The sequence below is a fragment of the Lolium perenne genome, chromosome 3, assembly GCF_019359855.2.
Source record: "Lolium perenne isolate Kyuss_39 chromosome 3, Kyuss_2.0, whole genome shotgun sequence".
NCBI classification, from domain to species: domain Eukaryota; kingdom Viridiplantae; phylum Streptophyta; class Magnoliopsida; order Poales; family Poaceae; genus Lolium; species Lolium perenne.
Genome location: NC_067246.2, coordinates 324390684 through 324408885, shown reverse-complemented (window position 1 = coordinate 324408885; position 18202 = coordinate 324390684). Strand labels below are relative to the sequence as shown.

Here is an 18202-nt window from a genome sequence, read left to right as displayed (position 1 = left end):
ACGATGTGAGTACACCATTACTTGCAAGACTACATCGCATTAGCAAGTTTAATTATTACCACCTTACCATCAGTCAAAGCTGGAACTTGTCTGAGCAAGCATAGTTTCAGCAAACTGGTAGTGGAAGAAACTGCACACTATAAGAAACTATAAGACACAATTCAACAAACATGAAAAGACATCTGTATTTCACGAATGATGACAAATTCACGGCAAAAATTTGAAGCAATCCTTAAGTATCTTTGATGATAACTTTCTATAAATTTAGTATCAAGAAGGTAATCATGCAAAAGAAATATTAAGACAATTGCATGAAAATTAAGGTGAAACAAAATTTTGCTTATTTCCATATACCTATCACATCATTTTTAAGGAAAAAAACTTAGCCTTCTATCTTTGAAAGGTGATAAAATTCGGCTAACTAAATACTAATAGATGAAAAGAGGGGTTTCCCAAAAAAAACAAAGGATTAGCATTTCGAATCTGATATATTAGTGAACATGTTATATTTCAAATCTGATATGCACTTTTGTTAGAATAGAGATATGACCCTATGAAAATAAGAGAACAGGGCTGCAATTATCAATAAGGAGGGGCATTTAAGACAAATATAATTACCTGATCGTCCAATATTCAGAAGATTTCCTTTCATGTATCTGTGTCAAAAGTCCATTTATCCAAAGAACACATGAATTAAGAGCATCAGCCTGGCAGGTTATATGCATGTACAAATATAAAATGAATAATATGAAAGGGTCATCGGCTGTAAAAACTCACAGTGAAGTAGGTAACTTCTTACTGTTCTTACTAAGTTTATTTTGCATTCCCATTAAAGAGGACGAACTACGTGGTGGCAGATGCACTACATGGTCTTCTCATACCCGGAATATTTGCACATTTGCCACACTTTACATTTTTTATTGCATATTTTCCCAACCACCACATGTGAGTGACACATGGTGTGGCAAATATGCAAAGTGGAAAAAAAAGTGTGGCAAATGGGGCAATTCCCCCGCTCATACCCTGGTGCCGGAAAGATTTCCTCTCTAATATTGGCCGTGGATTTGCCAGCAGTTAGCAAGGTGATAGAAATTATTTCTTTCTTTATCAATTGGTCATTAAAATATCTCAACTGTTGCGAATTGGCTGGCATGAGAGATTCATATGAGAGCATTGACCTGGTAGTGAGGAAACATATCTTAGAATATTGCAAGCAGCTAGAATTGGGAAGTATGGAATATTTATCATAGTAGTGCAAGCAGTTGGAATCGAAATATAAATCACAGTAGTAGCTCCACGTGCTTCAATTGTATATAAGTTCAGTTTACTCAGAATACTGCAAACAACTGGAATATAAATTGCATCAATACACTTTAGTGCTTGATTGGTGAAATAGTTGCCTTTTGCAAAATTTGTTATAAACCAGTTAATCCCTACTTGGCTACTCTATAAAAATTATATACACTCTTTCATACCTACATAGTCAATTGCATATTTATTTGCAGAAAATTTGTAGGATGGGATTTAAGATGAGAAGGCCTTAAGTACACATAGGTAGTAGATGAATACAAAATATGCACAACTGGACTAAAACAATTGGTTGTATTCAGCTACCAATATTTCCCATAAGTGTACATACACTACAAACAACTGGAATTTGGTAGGCTATGTACCTGAATGAAATCAAAGTGTAGGAATAGCTTGAGAAAGTTGAATAAGTCTGTCGCTGAACGGATATGCACTATAGGAGATCTGCGCCATGAACTCCAATAGCAAGGAGCATGTTGCCTTGGCCTTGACCAACACCTCCATGATGGGTGGCAACCGGCAAGTACTTCCACAGTTCCACACACCTAGTCCCCACCGTGCAATGTGGTGAACCAGTGATGGCTTGACTTGATTCAACTGAAAAAAGAAAAGAAAATATGTGATAAATTATCAGATTAAGGGAAGTAAAAGAAGGCAGGGAGAGGAATGGTTCACCTGGAAGCCAAAGTTCCCGCACCAGTGGTTGCCAGATTCTCTCCCAAGCTAGTGCTCCATGTGCGTGTGACCCTGGATTCGCCCTGAAAGAGATTCAAAGTGCATAGAAGTTCAGAGAGGAGTCGCCTTATTCAGCAAATATGGACTGTTTTCAGAAATTTTGTCTCGTACACATTCACATACTACAACAGCCGGTTCACACTACTCAGTCAAAATGCCACAACTTGGATTATATCTAACATCCTTGGACTATTACAGTGATCCATCAGAGAAAAGATCGGGCAGCAACTTGCTTGCTTTTCTTGTTGCCGTTGCACGCGTCAGATCCAACCCACATAACCTATGTACGATCTGTAGATGACTGAATGGGTGGAGCTTACCTCGTACTGCGCTGGGGGAAACAGACGCACGGATTGCATCGACCTTGAAGCAGAGAAGTGATGACCTTGGTGTAGCTACGTACTGGAGGCGAAACATCCACGCGGGAACGGCGAGGACCTCGACGCATAGACGTACCGGCCAATAGCGACATCGACGCAGTCTCCGCGCAGGTCGTGTGCGAGAACCCCAAGAAGCCTGCCCTGCAGCGAGGCTGAGGAGAGCAGGGCGCAGGTGTCGTCAGCTCGTCCTTAGTTATCGACTCCAGGAGGAAGCCCACCGACCTTTCCTCTATCGAGGAGACCCGCCTCCCTACCGCCGCCGGTGCAGCGGCTGCCGCTCCCGCCGCAGGAGAAACTCGAGATGGGGGCACAAAGAGAGAGGCCGGGGGAGTCTCTTTTGTTGGTGGCGGCGCACATAGGAAACTCAATGGTGCTGGAGGGCGGGGGTTGGAGCTGGTGGGGGAAGATGGAGGTCTGGGGCTCTGGCGGTGGCGCTCTATTTTATTGGCAAGTTGCAGATTTGATTCTCAAAATCTTGGTGTGGGGATGAAGACGCCGGCTATATGGTCAACTTGGCGGCCGGCGACGCCCCCGACCATGTTTCTTCTCTTCTCTCTCATTGATCATATGACGGTGACCACTGGGCTCGTGCGGAGGAGGCGAGGCTGATTGATATGAGGTCTCGAAAAGGAAGATGAGCGAGAGCGTGGCACGTGAGACTCGATGGGAGTTTTCTAGAGCGAACCGGGACACGCGCCTAGAGAATTAATGAGGAGAGAAAGATGCAAAAGAGAGGTCAAAGCGGTGCCAGGCAAAACTGAAACTGAAATTGCTAGAGAGCCAACACCGCACGAAGCACACACAAGCCTTAAAATTGCTAGAGAGCACCGAAGTTGCACACAGTCAAAATCCAGCAAAAGCCAAACTATCCAAACAGCATACCTCACGTTAATTCCCAGCAGCCCTCAAAATTCTGAGAAAAATTGAGGTGGTTCACCTTTAATATAGTAGATACTAGCAAGAGATGGCGCGGCGGCACGCCACGCCTAGCCGTGCCCATAAAGTGGTTGCAAGTTGAAGAATGTAAGATAGGTATTATTCAAGTGTATTGCATAGTTTTCCTGAATGTTAATTTATCAGTTTCAATATAACTTGGACTCGTGATTTTCAGCGAAATCATCTACAGGGCAAAAGTGTATATACATGTAGTTGTGGATGTGGTACAGTATGGGTACATTGACTTGAAGAATAGCTGCCTCCTCAAGGCTTATTTGTTGTTCTCGGTATCATTCGGATGTAATTGCCAGAGAAATAATCTACCAAGCGTAGATACACGTTGTACATGTATGGGTGATCTTTGTCAAATTTCATTATACCAATGAACCTAAACGAAATGATAAAAATCCTGGATTCAAGAACTCGACACACACTTGGTAACCGGCAACCAACACCAACGACTCCAAATTGCAATGACGCCAGTTTAGCTCATATTATTATTGGATCATCACACCACATCTATACTGATTGAAATTTATACTAAGCACTCAGATCCCAAAGGGGATTGTCTACAATTTACATTCACTTAGTTGTTTCTACTTCTCCGTAGATTATCTGTTTCAAACCTACAGAAGGTTATCATCGTCAACTTTAACTGAATAGATTAGCGTAAAGTGAGACAAAAATTCCTTTGTCACCTGAAGGAGAATATGCACTGAAGCAAAGAGAATAGATAATATAGAAGAAACTTTGTAATGCTCAAAGAGTTATCCTTAAAGATATGCCTGACACTCAAAAATGACTCCTGCTAATTTATTTTGTGTTCTGATGCAATTATGAGAGTTATGAGAGTCCATACAGTAGTACCTAAAACCAGGTGCGACATGGTCCAATAAGACAGTTAGGATGATAAAAAATTCACTTGTAACTTCTAGGTGAGTAATCTATATATAAACAAAATACTAAGAAGAAAACTACATCTGGTCGTGTTAAAAACTCGTAACTAAATTGTGTATTGCAGGGTATCAAATCCCCACATGAGAATACATTTCTTCGAGAACTATGACCGGGACAATCAACCCTCTAATTTTCTTCTTCTCCGATGCCTCCTGTTTCATATACATACAGGCAAACTTCCCCTTCCTTCACTGCAAACTGAAAAATGAGGTGTATTATTTATTAGCTGATGATGAGGCCTGTAGACCCTGTTTTAGTAGTTAAATCCTATAACCATGCTTCAGCTATGACACTGAATGTTCATATCTAACAATGAATGCCATCCAAGATCTCAACTTCCATAACACAGAATGCAAATGTATACTGGCAGATCAGTCCTATGGAGTTGCTGACCAAAGAAGATGCAAGAGGCGGAAACCTGATGTTCAAGCATGTCCAATGGTAGATAAACTATGGAGCTGATGTTTTAGCAAGAAACACAAGATCGAATACATTGCCTAGTTATAAATTTTTAGTGTAAATGTAGAAACCACTTTTGCCTAGGCCTACCACCATATGTAGTTATTTACTATAACTTTTGCAATCAATGCTGTAATGTTTCTTGTGAAAGTAATCAATGAAAATTCCGACACTTGCAGGTGTTTTAGCATGTGATGCAATGGCGGTGGTGTCGCTTCCCATGGAAACTGGCCATCTCCCTCCACGCGCCTGGTGTCCCACCTTGGCAAAGTGAGAGGGCATGACCCCTTTGCGATACCTGCAATAAAGAGGGAAAGAGAATAATAATGTCAGTAGAGCACTGATGGCCGTCGACATCCACCGACCACCGTACTCACCCGGTGGCCGATGATTCATGTTTGCTGTTGAATATGCATATCAGGGGAGAGGTAGCTCACCCCTCATAGTCGTCGTTGAGCCCCTACAACTTGCCGCTCTAGCTTGTGGTCAAGCTAGACCCGCAGTAGGGTGGTAGGCGAGTGTGACGCAGGGGGCAGGCAAGCACGGCCATCCAGCATGAACTTGGGGAAGAGGCGGCTGCAAACTTTACGGAAAAGAAGGCGGTTCATCCTGTAGATGTAATAATTGGAAGCAAACATCATTATTCTTCAAGTTAGCTCCATTGGTTGCACCGTCTGTGCAGTAATGAACGATTAAACAACACAAACTCATTACATAATGTTATGCATGTACAAACTAAACATGCCATTACAAAAACCTTCGGTACAGAGTACAAAGTGTGTGTGTTCCGAAGCTAGCTTCCATCATATACCACCGATAACTCTACATCAACCATCGCTATCACATTAAGGTTCAGTGCAAGCCACAAATAAATAGCAAAAGAAGACATGGACCATCTGATCTCCGCAATACGAAAATGCACCCTGAAAACAATTAAGCATAAAGCATCAGTAACTAACTGGATGTGCAACATACATATACTAGAAGCATGGCATGACACTTCATATAACATACTCCTACTTGAAACTGTAAATTGCATTGTATATCTCTACAGGTGGCGGAGCATTCCTATTGTATAATCTGGACAGAGGCTTCATCTTATACCACCGATAACTCTGGTTCAGTGCAAGCCACAAATAAATAGAAAAAGAAGACCTGGACTATCTGATCTCAGCAATACGAAAATGCATCCTCAAAACAATTAAGCATAAAGCATAAGTAACTAACTGGATGTGCAGCATACATATAATGGAAGCATGGCATGGCACTTAATATAACATACTCCTACTTGAAACTATAAATTGCAGTGTATATCTCTACAGGTGGCGGAGCATTCCTAGTATATAATCCGGACAGAGGCTTCATCTATTGTTACTCGGCTCAATCCGGATCTCCATCGCTGAAGAAGATGCCAACAGTTGAATTATCACACTCTCCTCTAAGCCGGCACTTTATGTGCAGAAACTAACAATACCTAGCTGGCCCACGACACTAAAGTAAACAAATGTACTTAGTGGTACAATGAACAAATTTCACTTCAACTATGACTCAAATACGGACTCTCTTTTCACCTAGACACCCATGCCTAGTGTAGAAAATAAACAAAGCAATCAGAAATATTCATGGTACAGTGGACAAACTACACATTTCATCTTATTTGAAGGAGATATGCCCTAGAGGCAATAATAAAGTGGTTATTATTTATATCTTTATGTTTATGATAAATGTTTATATATCATGCTAGAATTGTATTAACCGAAACATTAGTACATGTGTGATATGTAGACAAACAAGAAGTCCCTAGTATGCCTCTTAAACTAGCTTGTTGATTAATGGATGATTAGTTTCATAATCATGAACATTGGATGTTATTAATAACAAGGTTATGTCATTGTGTGAATGATATAATGGACACACCCAATTAAGCGTAGCATAAGATCTCGTCATTAAGTTATTTGCTATAAGCTTTCGATACATAGTTACCTAGTCCTTATGACCATGAGATCATGTAAATCACTTATACCGGAAAGGTACTTTGATTACACCAAACACCACTGCGTAAATGGGTGGCTATAAAGGTGGGATTAAGTATCCGGAAAGTATGAGTTGAGGCATATGGATCAACAGTGGGATTTGTCCATCCCGATGACGGATAGATATACTCTGGGCCCTCTCGGTGGAATGTCGTCTAATGTCTTGCAAGCATATGAATGAGTTCATAAGAGACCACATACCACGGTACGAGTAAAGAGTACTTGTCAGGAGACGAGGTTGAACAAGGTATAGAGTGATACCGAAGATCGAACCTCGGACAAGTAAAATATCGCGAGACAAAGGGAATTGGTAATATATGTGTATGGTTCATTCGATCACTAAAGTCATCGTTGAATATGTGGGAGCCATTATGGATCTCCAGATCCCGCTATTGGTTATTGGTCGGAGTGAGTACTCAACCATGTCCGCATAGTTCTCGAACCGTAGGGTGACACACTTAAAGTTGGATGTTGAAATGGTAGCACTTGAATTATGGAATGGAGTTCGAATATTTGTTCGGAGTCCCGGATGAGATCCCGGACATCACGAGGAGTTCCGGAATGGTCCGGAGAATAAGATTCATATATAGGATGTCATTTTATGTGAAATAAAATGTCGCGGAAGGTTCTATGGAAGGTTCTAGAAGGTTCTAGAAAAGTCCGGAAGAAACCACCAAGGAAGGTGGAGTCCACATGGGACTCCACCACCATGGCCGGCCAGCCATAGATGGGATGGAGTCCCAAGTGGACTCCACCATAGGGGGCCGGCCACCCCCCACATGGGAGGTGGGAATCCCACCTTTGGGTGGGAGTCCTAGTTGGGCTAGGTTTCCCCCTCCTATGGAAGGTTTTGGTTTCGGGTCTTATTCGAAGACTTGGACACCAACACTTGGGATCCACCTATATAATGAGGGGCCAAGGGAGGGGGCCGGCCACCACAAGACCACAAGACTCCAAGACCACAAGCTGGCCGCCCCCCATAGAGTGGCCGGCCACCCCTCCCAAACCCTAGCCAAGCTCCTCCACTCCATATTGCCCGCGTAGCTTAGCGAAGCTCCGCCGGACTTCTACACCGCCACCGACACCACGCCGTCGTGCTGTCGGATTCAAGAGGAGCTACTACTTCCGCTGCCCGCTGGAACGGGGAGGTGGACGTCGTCTTCATCAACAACCGAACGTGTGACCGAGTACGGAGGTGCTGCCCGTTCGTGGCGCCGGAACCGATCGTGATCAAGATCTTCTACGCGCTTTTGCAAGCGGCAAGTGATCGTCTACCGCAGCAACAAGAGCCTCATCTTGTAGGCTTTGGAATCTCTTCAAGGGTAAGACTCGATACCCCCCTCGTTGCTACCGTCTTCTAGATTGCATCTTGGCTTGGATTGCGTGTTCGCCGTAGGAAAATTTTTGTTTTCTATGCAACGTTATCCTACAGTGGTATCAGAGCCGTGTCTATGCATAGATGGTTGCACGAGTAGAACACAATGGTTTGTGGGCGTTGATGCTCTTGTTATCTTTAGTTTGAGTACTTTGCATCTTTATGGCATAGTGGGATGAAGCGGCTCGGACTAACTTTACATGACCGCGTTCATGAGACTTGTTCCTCGTTCGACATGCAACTTGTATTGCATAAGAGGCTTTGCGGGTGTCTGTCTCTCCTACTATAGTAGAGATTCAATTTACTCTTCTATTGAAAACATTAGTATCAACGTTGTGGTTCATGTTCGTAGGTAGATTAGATCTCTCTCGAAAACCCTAAACCACGTAAAATATGCAAACCAAATTAGAGACGTCTAACTTGTTTTTGCAGGGTTTGGTGATGTGATATGGCCATAATGTGATGATGAATATGTATGAGATGATCATTATTGTATTGTGGCAACCGGCAGGAGCCTTATGGTTGTCTTTATATTTCATGTTGAGTAGTATTTCAAAGTAGTTGTAATAGTTGCTACATGGAGGACAATCATGAAGACGGCGCCATTGACCTTGGTGCTACGCCGACGATGATGGAGATCATGCCCGAAGATGATGGAGATCATGTCCGTGCTTTGGAGATGAAGATCAAAGGCGCAAAGACAAAAGGGCCATATCATATCACATATGAACTGCATGTGATGTTAATCCTTTTATGCATCTTATTTTGCTTAGATCGCGACGGTAGCATTGTAAGATGATCCCTCACTAAAATCTCAAGATAATAAAGTGTTCATCCTTAGTAGCACCGTTGCCAAGACTTGTCGTTTCGAAGCATCTCGTGATGATCGGGTGTGATAGAATCAACAAGTGCATACAACGGGTGCAAGACAGTTTTGCACATGCGGATACTAAGGTGGCCTTGACGAGCCTAGCATGTACAGACATGGTCTCGGAACACGTGATACCGAAAGGTAGAGCATGAATCATATGGTTGATATGATGAACACTTTGAGTGTTCGCCATTGAAATCACACCTTGTCTCGTGATGATCGGACAAAGGTGCGGTGAATTTTGTTCGTGTGATCACTAAGACAATGCGAGGGATATTGTTTTGAGTGGGAGTTCACCTAGGGTTTTAATTATGTTGAATTAAAATTTGAACTCAATTTGTCATAAACTTAGTCTAAACTATTGCAAATATATGTTGTAGAGATGGCGTCCCCAATCAATTTTAATCAGTTCCTAGAGAAAGAGAAACTTAAGAGCAACGGTAGCAACTTCACCGATCGGTTCCGTCATGTGAGGATCTTCCTCTCTGGCGGAAATCTGCAATTTGTGCTTGATGCACCGCTAGGTGACCCTCCTGCAGAAGATGAATCCGATGAAGTAAAAGCTGTTTACGCAACTCGAAAAACTCGGTACTCTCAAGTTCAGTGTGCCATCCTGTGCAGTCTGGAATCCGATCTTCAAAAACGTTTTGAGCACCATGATCCTCATGAGTTGATGAATGAGCTGAAAGCTATATTCGAGACTCATGCGGCCGTGGAATGCTATGAAGCATCGAAACATTTCTTCAAACTTGTATGATGGAAGAAGGCAGCTCCGTTAGTGAGCACATGCTCGCCATGACCGGGCATGCGAAGAAACTCAGTGACTTGGGAATAGTGATTCCTAACAGACTGGGGATTAATCGTGTCCTTCAATCACTGCCACCAAGTTACAAGAACTTTGTGATGAACTACAATGTGCAGAACATGAACAAGGAGTTACCTGAACTCTTTGGCATGCTAAAAGCTGCTGAGATTGAGATCAAGAAAGAGCACCAAGTGTTGATGGTCAACAAGACCACCAGTTTCAAGAAACAGGGCAAGTCTAAGGGAAAATTCAAGAAGGGTGGCAAGAAAGCTGCCACGCCTCCTATGAAACCTAAGAACGGCCCTAAACCTGATGCTGAGTGCTATTACTGCAAGGAGAAGGGACACTGGAAGCGTAATTGCTCCAAGTATCTGGCTGATCTGAAGAGCGGCCTTGTCAAGAAGAAGAAAGAAGGTATATCTGATATACATGTTATAGATGTTTATCTCACTGGTTCTCGTTCTAGTACCTGGGTATTTGATACTGGTTCGGTTGCTCATATTTGTAACTCGAAACAGGAACTAAAGAATAAACGAAGACTACTGAAAGATGAAGTGACGATGCGCGTTGGAAATGGATCCAAAGTCGATGTGATCGCTGTCGGCACACTTCCTCTACATCTACCTTCGGGATTAGTTTTAAGCCTAAATAATTGCTGTTTTGTACCTGCGTTGAGCATGAACATTATATCTGGATCTTGTTTAATGCAAGACGGTTATTCATTCACGTCTGAGAATAATGGTTGTTCTATTTTTATGAATAATATCTTTTATGGTCGAGCACCACAAAAGAATGGCTTATTTCTATTAGATCTCGATAGTAGTGATACGCATATACATAACATTGATGCTAAGCGAATTAAACTTAATGATAATTCTACTTATATGTGGCACTGTCGTCTTGGTCATATTGGAGTGAAACGCATGAAGAAACTCCATACTGATGGATTACTTGAATCACTTGACTTTGAGTCACTTGATAGATGCGAAGCATGTCTAATGGGAAAAATGACTAAGACTCCATTTTCTGGTATGATGGAGCGAGCTACTGACTTATTGGAAATCATACATACCGATGTATGTGGACCAATGAGTGTAGCATCGCGCGGTGGTTATCGTTATGTTCTAACCTTCACAGATGATCTGAGTAGATATGGGTATATCTATTTCATGAAACATAAATCCGAAACTTTCGAGAAGTTTAAGGAATTTCAAAGTGAAGTAGAAAATCAACGTAACAAGAAGATCAAATTTCTACGATCTGATCGTGGAGGTGAATATCTGAGTTATGAATTTGGCATGCATTTAAAGAAATGCGGAATACTTTCACAATTGACACCGCCGGGAACACCACAACGAAATTGTGTGTCCGAACGTCGTAATCGAACTCTCTTAGATATGGTTCGTAGTATGATGTCTCTTACTGATTTGCCGTTATCATTTTGGAGTTATGCATTAGAGACAGCCGCATTCACTTTAAATAGAGCACCATCAAAATCCGTAGAAACGACACCGTATGAATTATGGTTTAATAAGAAACCTAAGTCATCGTTCTGAAAGTTTGGGGTTGCGAAGCCTATGTAAAGAAGTTACAACCGGACAAGCTAGAACCCAAAGCGGAGAAATGCGTCTTCATAGGATACCCTAAGGAAACTATAGGGTACACTTTCTATCACAAATCCGAAGGCAAAATCTTTGTTGCTAAGAACGGAACCTTTCTTGAGAAAGAATTTCTCACTAAAGAAGTGACTGGAAGAAAAGTAGAACTCGATGAGATTGATGAATCTATACTCGTTGATCAGAGTAGCGCGATCGAAGTTGTACCTGCATCGCCTACACCGGCAAGAGAGGAAGCTAATGATAATGATCATGAAACTTCGAACGAGGAAACTACTGAACCTCGCAGATCGACAAGGGAACGTGCCACTCCTGATTGGTATGATCCTTGTCTAAATGTCATGATTGTAGATAACAATGATGAGGACCCTGCGACGTATGAAGAAGCGATGATGAGCCCAGATTCCAACAAATGGCAAGAAGCCATGAAATCCGAAATGGGATCCATGTATGATAACAAAGTATGGACTTTGGTAGACTTACCTGATAGCCGAAAGGCTGTCGAGAATAAATGGATCTTCAAGAGAAAAACAGATGCTGATGGTAATATTACTGTCTATAAAGCTCGACTTGTCGCAAAGGGTTTCCGACAAATTCAAGGAGTTGACTACGATGAGACTTTCTCACCTGTAGCGAAGCTAAAATCTGTGAGGATTTTGTTAGCAATAGCTGCATTTTTCGATTATGAGATTTGGCATATGGATGTCAAAACGGCGTTCCTTAATGGAGACATTGAGGAAGAGTTGTATATGGTACAACCCAAAGGTTTTGTCGATCCTAAAAATGCTGACAAAGTATGCAAACTTCAGCGTTCAATCTATGGACTGAAGCAAGCATCAAGAAGTTGGAACCGACGCTTTGATAAGGTGATCAAAGACTTCGGGTTTATACAAATGTCATGGAGAGGCCTCGTATTTACAAGAAAGTGAGTGGGAGCACCTGTAGCATTCCTGATATTATATGTAGATGACATATTATTGATCGGGAATGATATAGAACTATTAAGCAGTGTTAAGGGTTATTTGAATAATAGTTTTTCAATGAAAGACCTTGGTGAAGCATCATATATATTAGGCATCAAGATTTATAGAGATAGATCAAGACGCCTAATAGGGCTATCACAGAGTACATATCTGGACAAGATTCTAAAGAAGTTTAGAATGGACGAAAGTAAGAAAGGGTTCTTACCTATGTTACCATGCAAGGTATTGAGTAAAACTCAAGGACCGGCTACGGCAGAAGAAAGAGAAAGGATGAGTAACATCCCCTATGCCTCGGCGATGGGATCTATCATGTATGCCATGCTATGTACTAGACCGGATATAGCACATGTCGTTAGTTTGACTAGCAGATATCAAAGTGATCCAGAATGGAACACTGGACAGCGGTCAAGAATATCCTGAAGTACTTGAAAAGAACTAAGGATATGTTTCTTTGTTATGGAGGTGACCAAGAGCTCGTTGTAAGCGGTTACACCGATGCAAGTTGGAACACCGATCCCGATGACTCTAAGTCACAATCTGGTACGTGTTTATATTGAATGGTGCCGCATAGCTGGGCAAGCTCGAAGCAAAGGCACGGTGGCGAAGTCTTCAACAGAATCGAGTACATAGCGGCTTCAGTAGGCTTCATCGGAAGCGGTATGGATGAAGAGGTTCATTGTAGAGCTCGGTGTGGTTCCTAGTGCATTGGACCCATTAATCATTTATCGTGATAACATGGGTGCCAACGCCAATGCACAAGAGCCAAGGTCACACAAGAGGCTGAAGCATATCAAGCTGCTTAACCACTCGATTCGCGAGTACATCGAAGATGGAGAAGTAAAGAATAGCAAAGTACACACAGAACTGAATGTAGCAGATCCGTTGACTAAAGCTCTCCCTAGGGCAAAGCATGACCAACACCAGAATGCCATGGGTGTTAGGTATATTACAATGTAATCTAGATTATTGACTCTAGTGCAAGTGGGAGACTGAAGGAGATATGCCCTAGAGGCAATAATAAAGTGGTTATTATTTATATCTTTATGTTTATGATAAATGTTTATATATCATGCTAGAATTGTATTAACCGAAACATTAGTACATGTGTGATATGTAGACAAACAAGAAGTCCCTAGTATGCCTCTTAAACTAGCTTGTTGATTAATGGATGATTAGTTTCATAATCATGAACATTGGATGTTATTAATAACAAGGTTATGTCATTGTGTGAATGATATAATGGACACACCCAATTAAGCGTAGCATAAGATCTCGTCATTAAGTTATTTGCTATAAGCTTTCGATACATAGTTACCTAGTCCTTATGACCATGAGATCATGTAAATCACTTATACCGGAAAGGTACTTTGATTACACCAAACACCACTGCGTAAATGGGTGGCTATAAAGGTGGGATTAAGTATCCGGAAAGTATGAGTTGAGGCATATGGATCAACAGTGGGATTTGTCCATCCCGATGACGGATAGATATACTCTGGGCCCTCTCGGTGGAATGTCGTCTAATGTCTTGCAAGCATATGAATGAGTTCATAAGAGACCACATACCACGGTACGAGTAAAGAGTACTTGTCAGGAGACGAGGTTGAACAAGGTATAGAGTGATACCGAAGATCGAACCTCGGACAAGTAAAATATCGCGAGACAAAGGGAATTGGTAATATATGTGTATGGTTCATTCGATCACTAAAGTCATTGTTGAATATGTGGGAGCCATTATGGATCTCCGTATCCCGCTATTGGTTATTGGTCGGAGTGAGTACTCAACCATGTCCGCATAGTTCTCGAACCGTAGGGTGACACACTTAAAGTTGGATGTTGAAATGGTAGCACTTGAATTATGGAATGGAGTTCGAATATTTGTTCGGAGTCCCGGATGAGATCCCGGACATCACGAGGAGTTCCGGAATGGTCCGGAGAATAAGATTCATATATAGGATGTCATTTTATGTGAAATAAAATGTCGCGGAAGGTTCTATGGAAGGTTCTAGAAGGTTCTAGAAAAGTCCGGAAGAAACCACCAAGGAAGGTGGAGTCCACATGGGACTCCACCACCATGGCCGGCCAGCCATAGATGGGATGGAGTCCCAAGTGGACTCCACCATAGGGGGCCGGCCACCCCCCACATGGGAGGTGGGAATCCCACCTTTGGGTGGGAGTCCTAGTTGGGCTAGGTTTCCCCCTCCTATGGAAGGTTTTGGTTTCGGGTCTTATTCGAAGACTTGGACACCAACACTTGGGATCCACCTATATAATGAGGGGCCAAGGGAGGGGGCCGGCCACCACAAGACCACAAGACTCCAAGACCACAAGCTGGCCGCCCCCCATAGAGTGGCCGGCCACCCCTCCCAAACCCTAGCCAAGCTCCTCCACTCCATATTGCCCGCGTAGCTTAGCGAAGCTCCGCCGGACTTCTACACCGCCACCGACACCACGCCGTCGTGCTGTCGGATTCAAGAGGAGCTACTACTTCCGCTGCCCGCTGGAACGGGGAGGTGGACGTCGTCTTCATCAACAACCGAACGTGTGACCGAGTACGGAGGTGCTGCCCGTTCGTGGCGCCGGAACCGATCGTGATCAAGATCTTCTACGCGCTTTTGCAAGCGGCAAGTGATCGTCTACCGCAGCAACAAGAGCCTCATCTTGTAGGCTTTGGAATCTCTTCAAGGGTAAGACTCGATACCCCCCTCGTTGCTACCGTCTTCTAGATTGCATCTTGGCTTGGATTGCGTGTTCGCCGTAGGAAATTTTTTGTTTTCTATGCAACGTTATCCTACATTATTTGCCTTACATTTTCTTGTATTCAAGTGAGACTGTGAGAGCAATCATGTAATTTCCATTTTGTTGCATTTGCAGTTGCTGATAATGGTACCTGATGATCTTAGTTGGCATTATCCTTTAACCTAAGCAATTTATAAAGTATACAAACTTTGCCGGAAAGACCAATATTCATCGATCCTAATATCCCACCTTTGATGTGAATGGACCCTGTGGTAAGAAAGAATGGACATGAAGTCAACAAAAACAGTACATACAATTATGCAATTAGACTTTCTTTTGAACAAACGTGCATAAAAGAAACAGTACGTACGATTTTATTTTCTCCATACATGCCCCATAAAAGAAACAGTACATACGATTTTATTTTCTCCATACATGTCAACAAAAACAGTACATACGATTTGGTCCTAATGCATGCCCCATTCACTTTTTGATTACCTTATTTTATTTTCTCTGAAGCATATAAACTTTCTTTTGAACAAACGTGCATAAAAGAAATTGCGTATTATGTTTGTCTACTTCACGTGCAGTTGGATGCAAGCATTATCTTGATAGACAGTAGGCTGGTTTTTGAACATACAACTCGCAAGAGGAGTGGCAGGTTGCCAGATTACTTGGTCAACTTAAAAGCAGAGTGGCAGAGTAGCATTTTGACAGAAATGCCAAGATTAGAAACATACTTTAATCTTCAATTTTGCACTAAGTACCCATTTCAGGAAAAATGTGTATTGAGAATTAGCAAGCTAATGTGGTAGGAAGAATCCAACATAAAGCGAGGAACCAAGTGAAAAATAAAGGACATGTTGGTTAGATGAAACCCAGAACATTGGTAGTTATCAAAGGACAATCACTATGATCTCAACTTTTCCTAGGGGATTATGAAATTGTTCATATGTAAATTGCCAATTCTTAAACACAAAAATCAGAATAAGAATTTGAGTGCACTATCTATTCTTTAATTAAGATCCGAATAGCAGCAAAACAAATGAACTATATACCTTTAATTTATAACCAAGTAGAAGTATAATCGGAAAAAGAGGAGGCATGGTATGCAGTATACCTGACTGCAGTTGTACTCACCCGCACAACGATATTCATGGAAGCAAGCAAAACTTGTATCTGGGCTCACATTTCCTAGCTCCAAAAATGAGTTAATGACGAAACAGAAATATTAGCAAACAGGCATGAAATAAACTTCAGACCGGAAATATCTATCAATTTGCACTCAACACCCTATTATATTACTACAATCGGGCACCAGATAGAATAGCAGATGAGCGCCGCAAAAATCGCTGCTTAAAAGTGAGAAGCCCTGATTAGCATACCTCTATTAGCATGTTTCCTAAAAATAACACCCACGATTCGAACTCAGGACCTATCAGGACACAGAAATACAGAGGTAACCTGCTTTAACTTTTACACCATCAAACTGATTGTGCTCCTTATATACCTGCAATATCAAGCTAGCTCTGCATATCCTCCGTTATGTAGGAACAAATATATCAAGAAAGAAGCATATTTAAATAGCATGATAATAAACCTACCTCCACAGCTTCATCCTAATATATACTAAGCAAGCAATTGTTTGAAATGAAGTAAAAAGTTCGAAAATAACATGGCAGAAGAAGTCTAGGAAATAAATGAAAACTGAAATAGTTAATATGGCAGGACCGCAGGAGTACCGAACTGTATGGACCATCAGCATGCGGCCAGATTTAAAAATTAAGAAATGTACTTAGGCTGTATATATTATACATAGCTGTCGACCAATTCCAAAGTGCATCTCTAGTTCAGACCAAATGAAGTCATGTCCTGCAAACAACAACATACGGGCACATAATGTGGCATCCTCTTTCTCATAAAAAACACTGAAGAGCAATGTATGCATCACATCCCGTGCCCAAGATTTGATCGGCATCGAGACAAATTAACCAAAGAAAAGCATGTCATTTGTCAAAGGAAAGCATGTCATGGCGTAAACTAATACAAAAAAAACTTTTTTTTGCATCATAATTCTGAGAGCATTGTTAATGAGAATGTGCATACATGGCCGCACTTCTGAGGTCCAAGAAATTGCATGTACATAAGACTGAAAATTATACTGTCCAGAACCTCAATACAGTTTATATATATATATATGTATCAGCCCTTCGTCAGTGTACGTAACTGAGACAGATTATTTGTTAGTCTCTCTCAATATTGACTTGGGAACTAAAAGTTGAAGTGGTCAAAAAAATCGTAGCAGCAGCACAGCACATAGATGTGCATTCGATTTCAGTTTAAATCATCAATGTAAAATATGAGAAAATTGAGTTACCTCGCCTCTAGTAGGAAGTAAAAGAACATGCTGGTTGCTGGGACCTGGGAGGGGATGGAGTACGGAACCTTGGTCGATCCAATCGATGCCGTCTTCGTCTAGCGTCGGCAAGATGGCAAGCAGGCATAGCTCCAATAGCACCCCCACGGTATGCCACCGCCCCTCCTGCGCCCCATATGATGTCTGCATCGTCAAGCTCCAGAACCGGGTCAGCGGCCTGCTGCAACTCGCGCCGGCGTGAAGAGCCGTGCACGGAGACCATGGAGAGGGTGGGCCGCCGCCCAGGTTAGGATGTGTACGGGAGCCGGAGCATCTCTGAGATGGGCGCAACACTGGAGGAGGATTGACCACCGCCACAGCCGCCGCGCACAGAGGAGCTTGGAAAGGGCATCCCGCGGCAGGGAAGGGGTCGGCCGGGGAGAGCTCGGGCAGAGGGTGGTCGAGCAAAGAGGAGCTCATACGGGGGCAGGGAGGCCGGTGGAGGTGCATATCCTCCACGGTGGCGGACGGCCGCCCCGCCGGTGATGTCTTGTTGTCGCTGAGAACGCTTCCGGCCGCCGCCTCTCCTCTACTTTTTCCTGGATAACCACCAAGCGAACTACGCCCAGGCGTAGATCCCCTGACCATC

The 18202-nt window shown here is 42.6% G+C and overlaps 1 long non-coding RNA gene across 3 annotated transcripts; it reads right to left on the bottom strand.

The window, feature by feature from the left end:
* Positions 1–4849: 4849 nt before the first annotated feature.
* Positions 4850–18202, bottom strand: LOC127345712 (uncharacterized). 3 transcript variants are annotated; one of them, XR_007878862.2, is made up of 5 exons: positions 17575–18202; positions 16318–17069; positions 15268–15464; positions 5213–5698; positions 4850–5073 (listed from the first exon to the last, which is right to left on the bottom strand). It is a non-coding gene; the product is annotated as an uncharacterized lncRNA (long non-coding RNA). The 3 variants fall into 3 exon arrangements; XR_007878864.2 differs by having other exon boundaries at positions 15349–15464; XR_011756279.1 differs by having other exon boundaries at positions 15447–15464.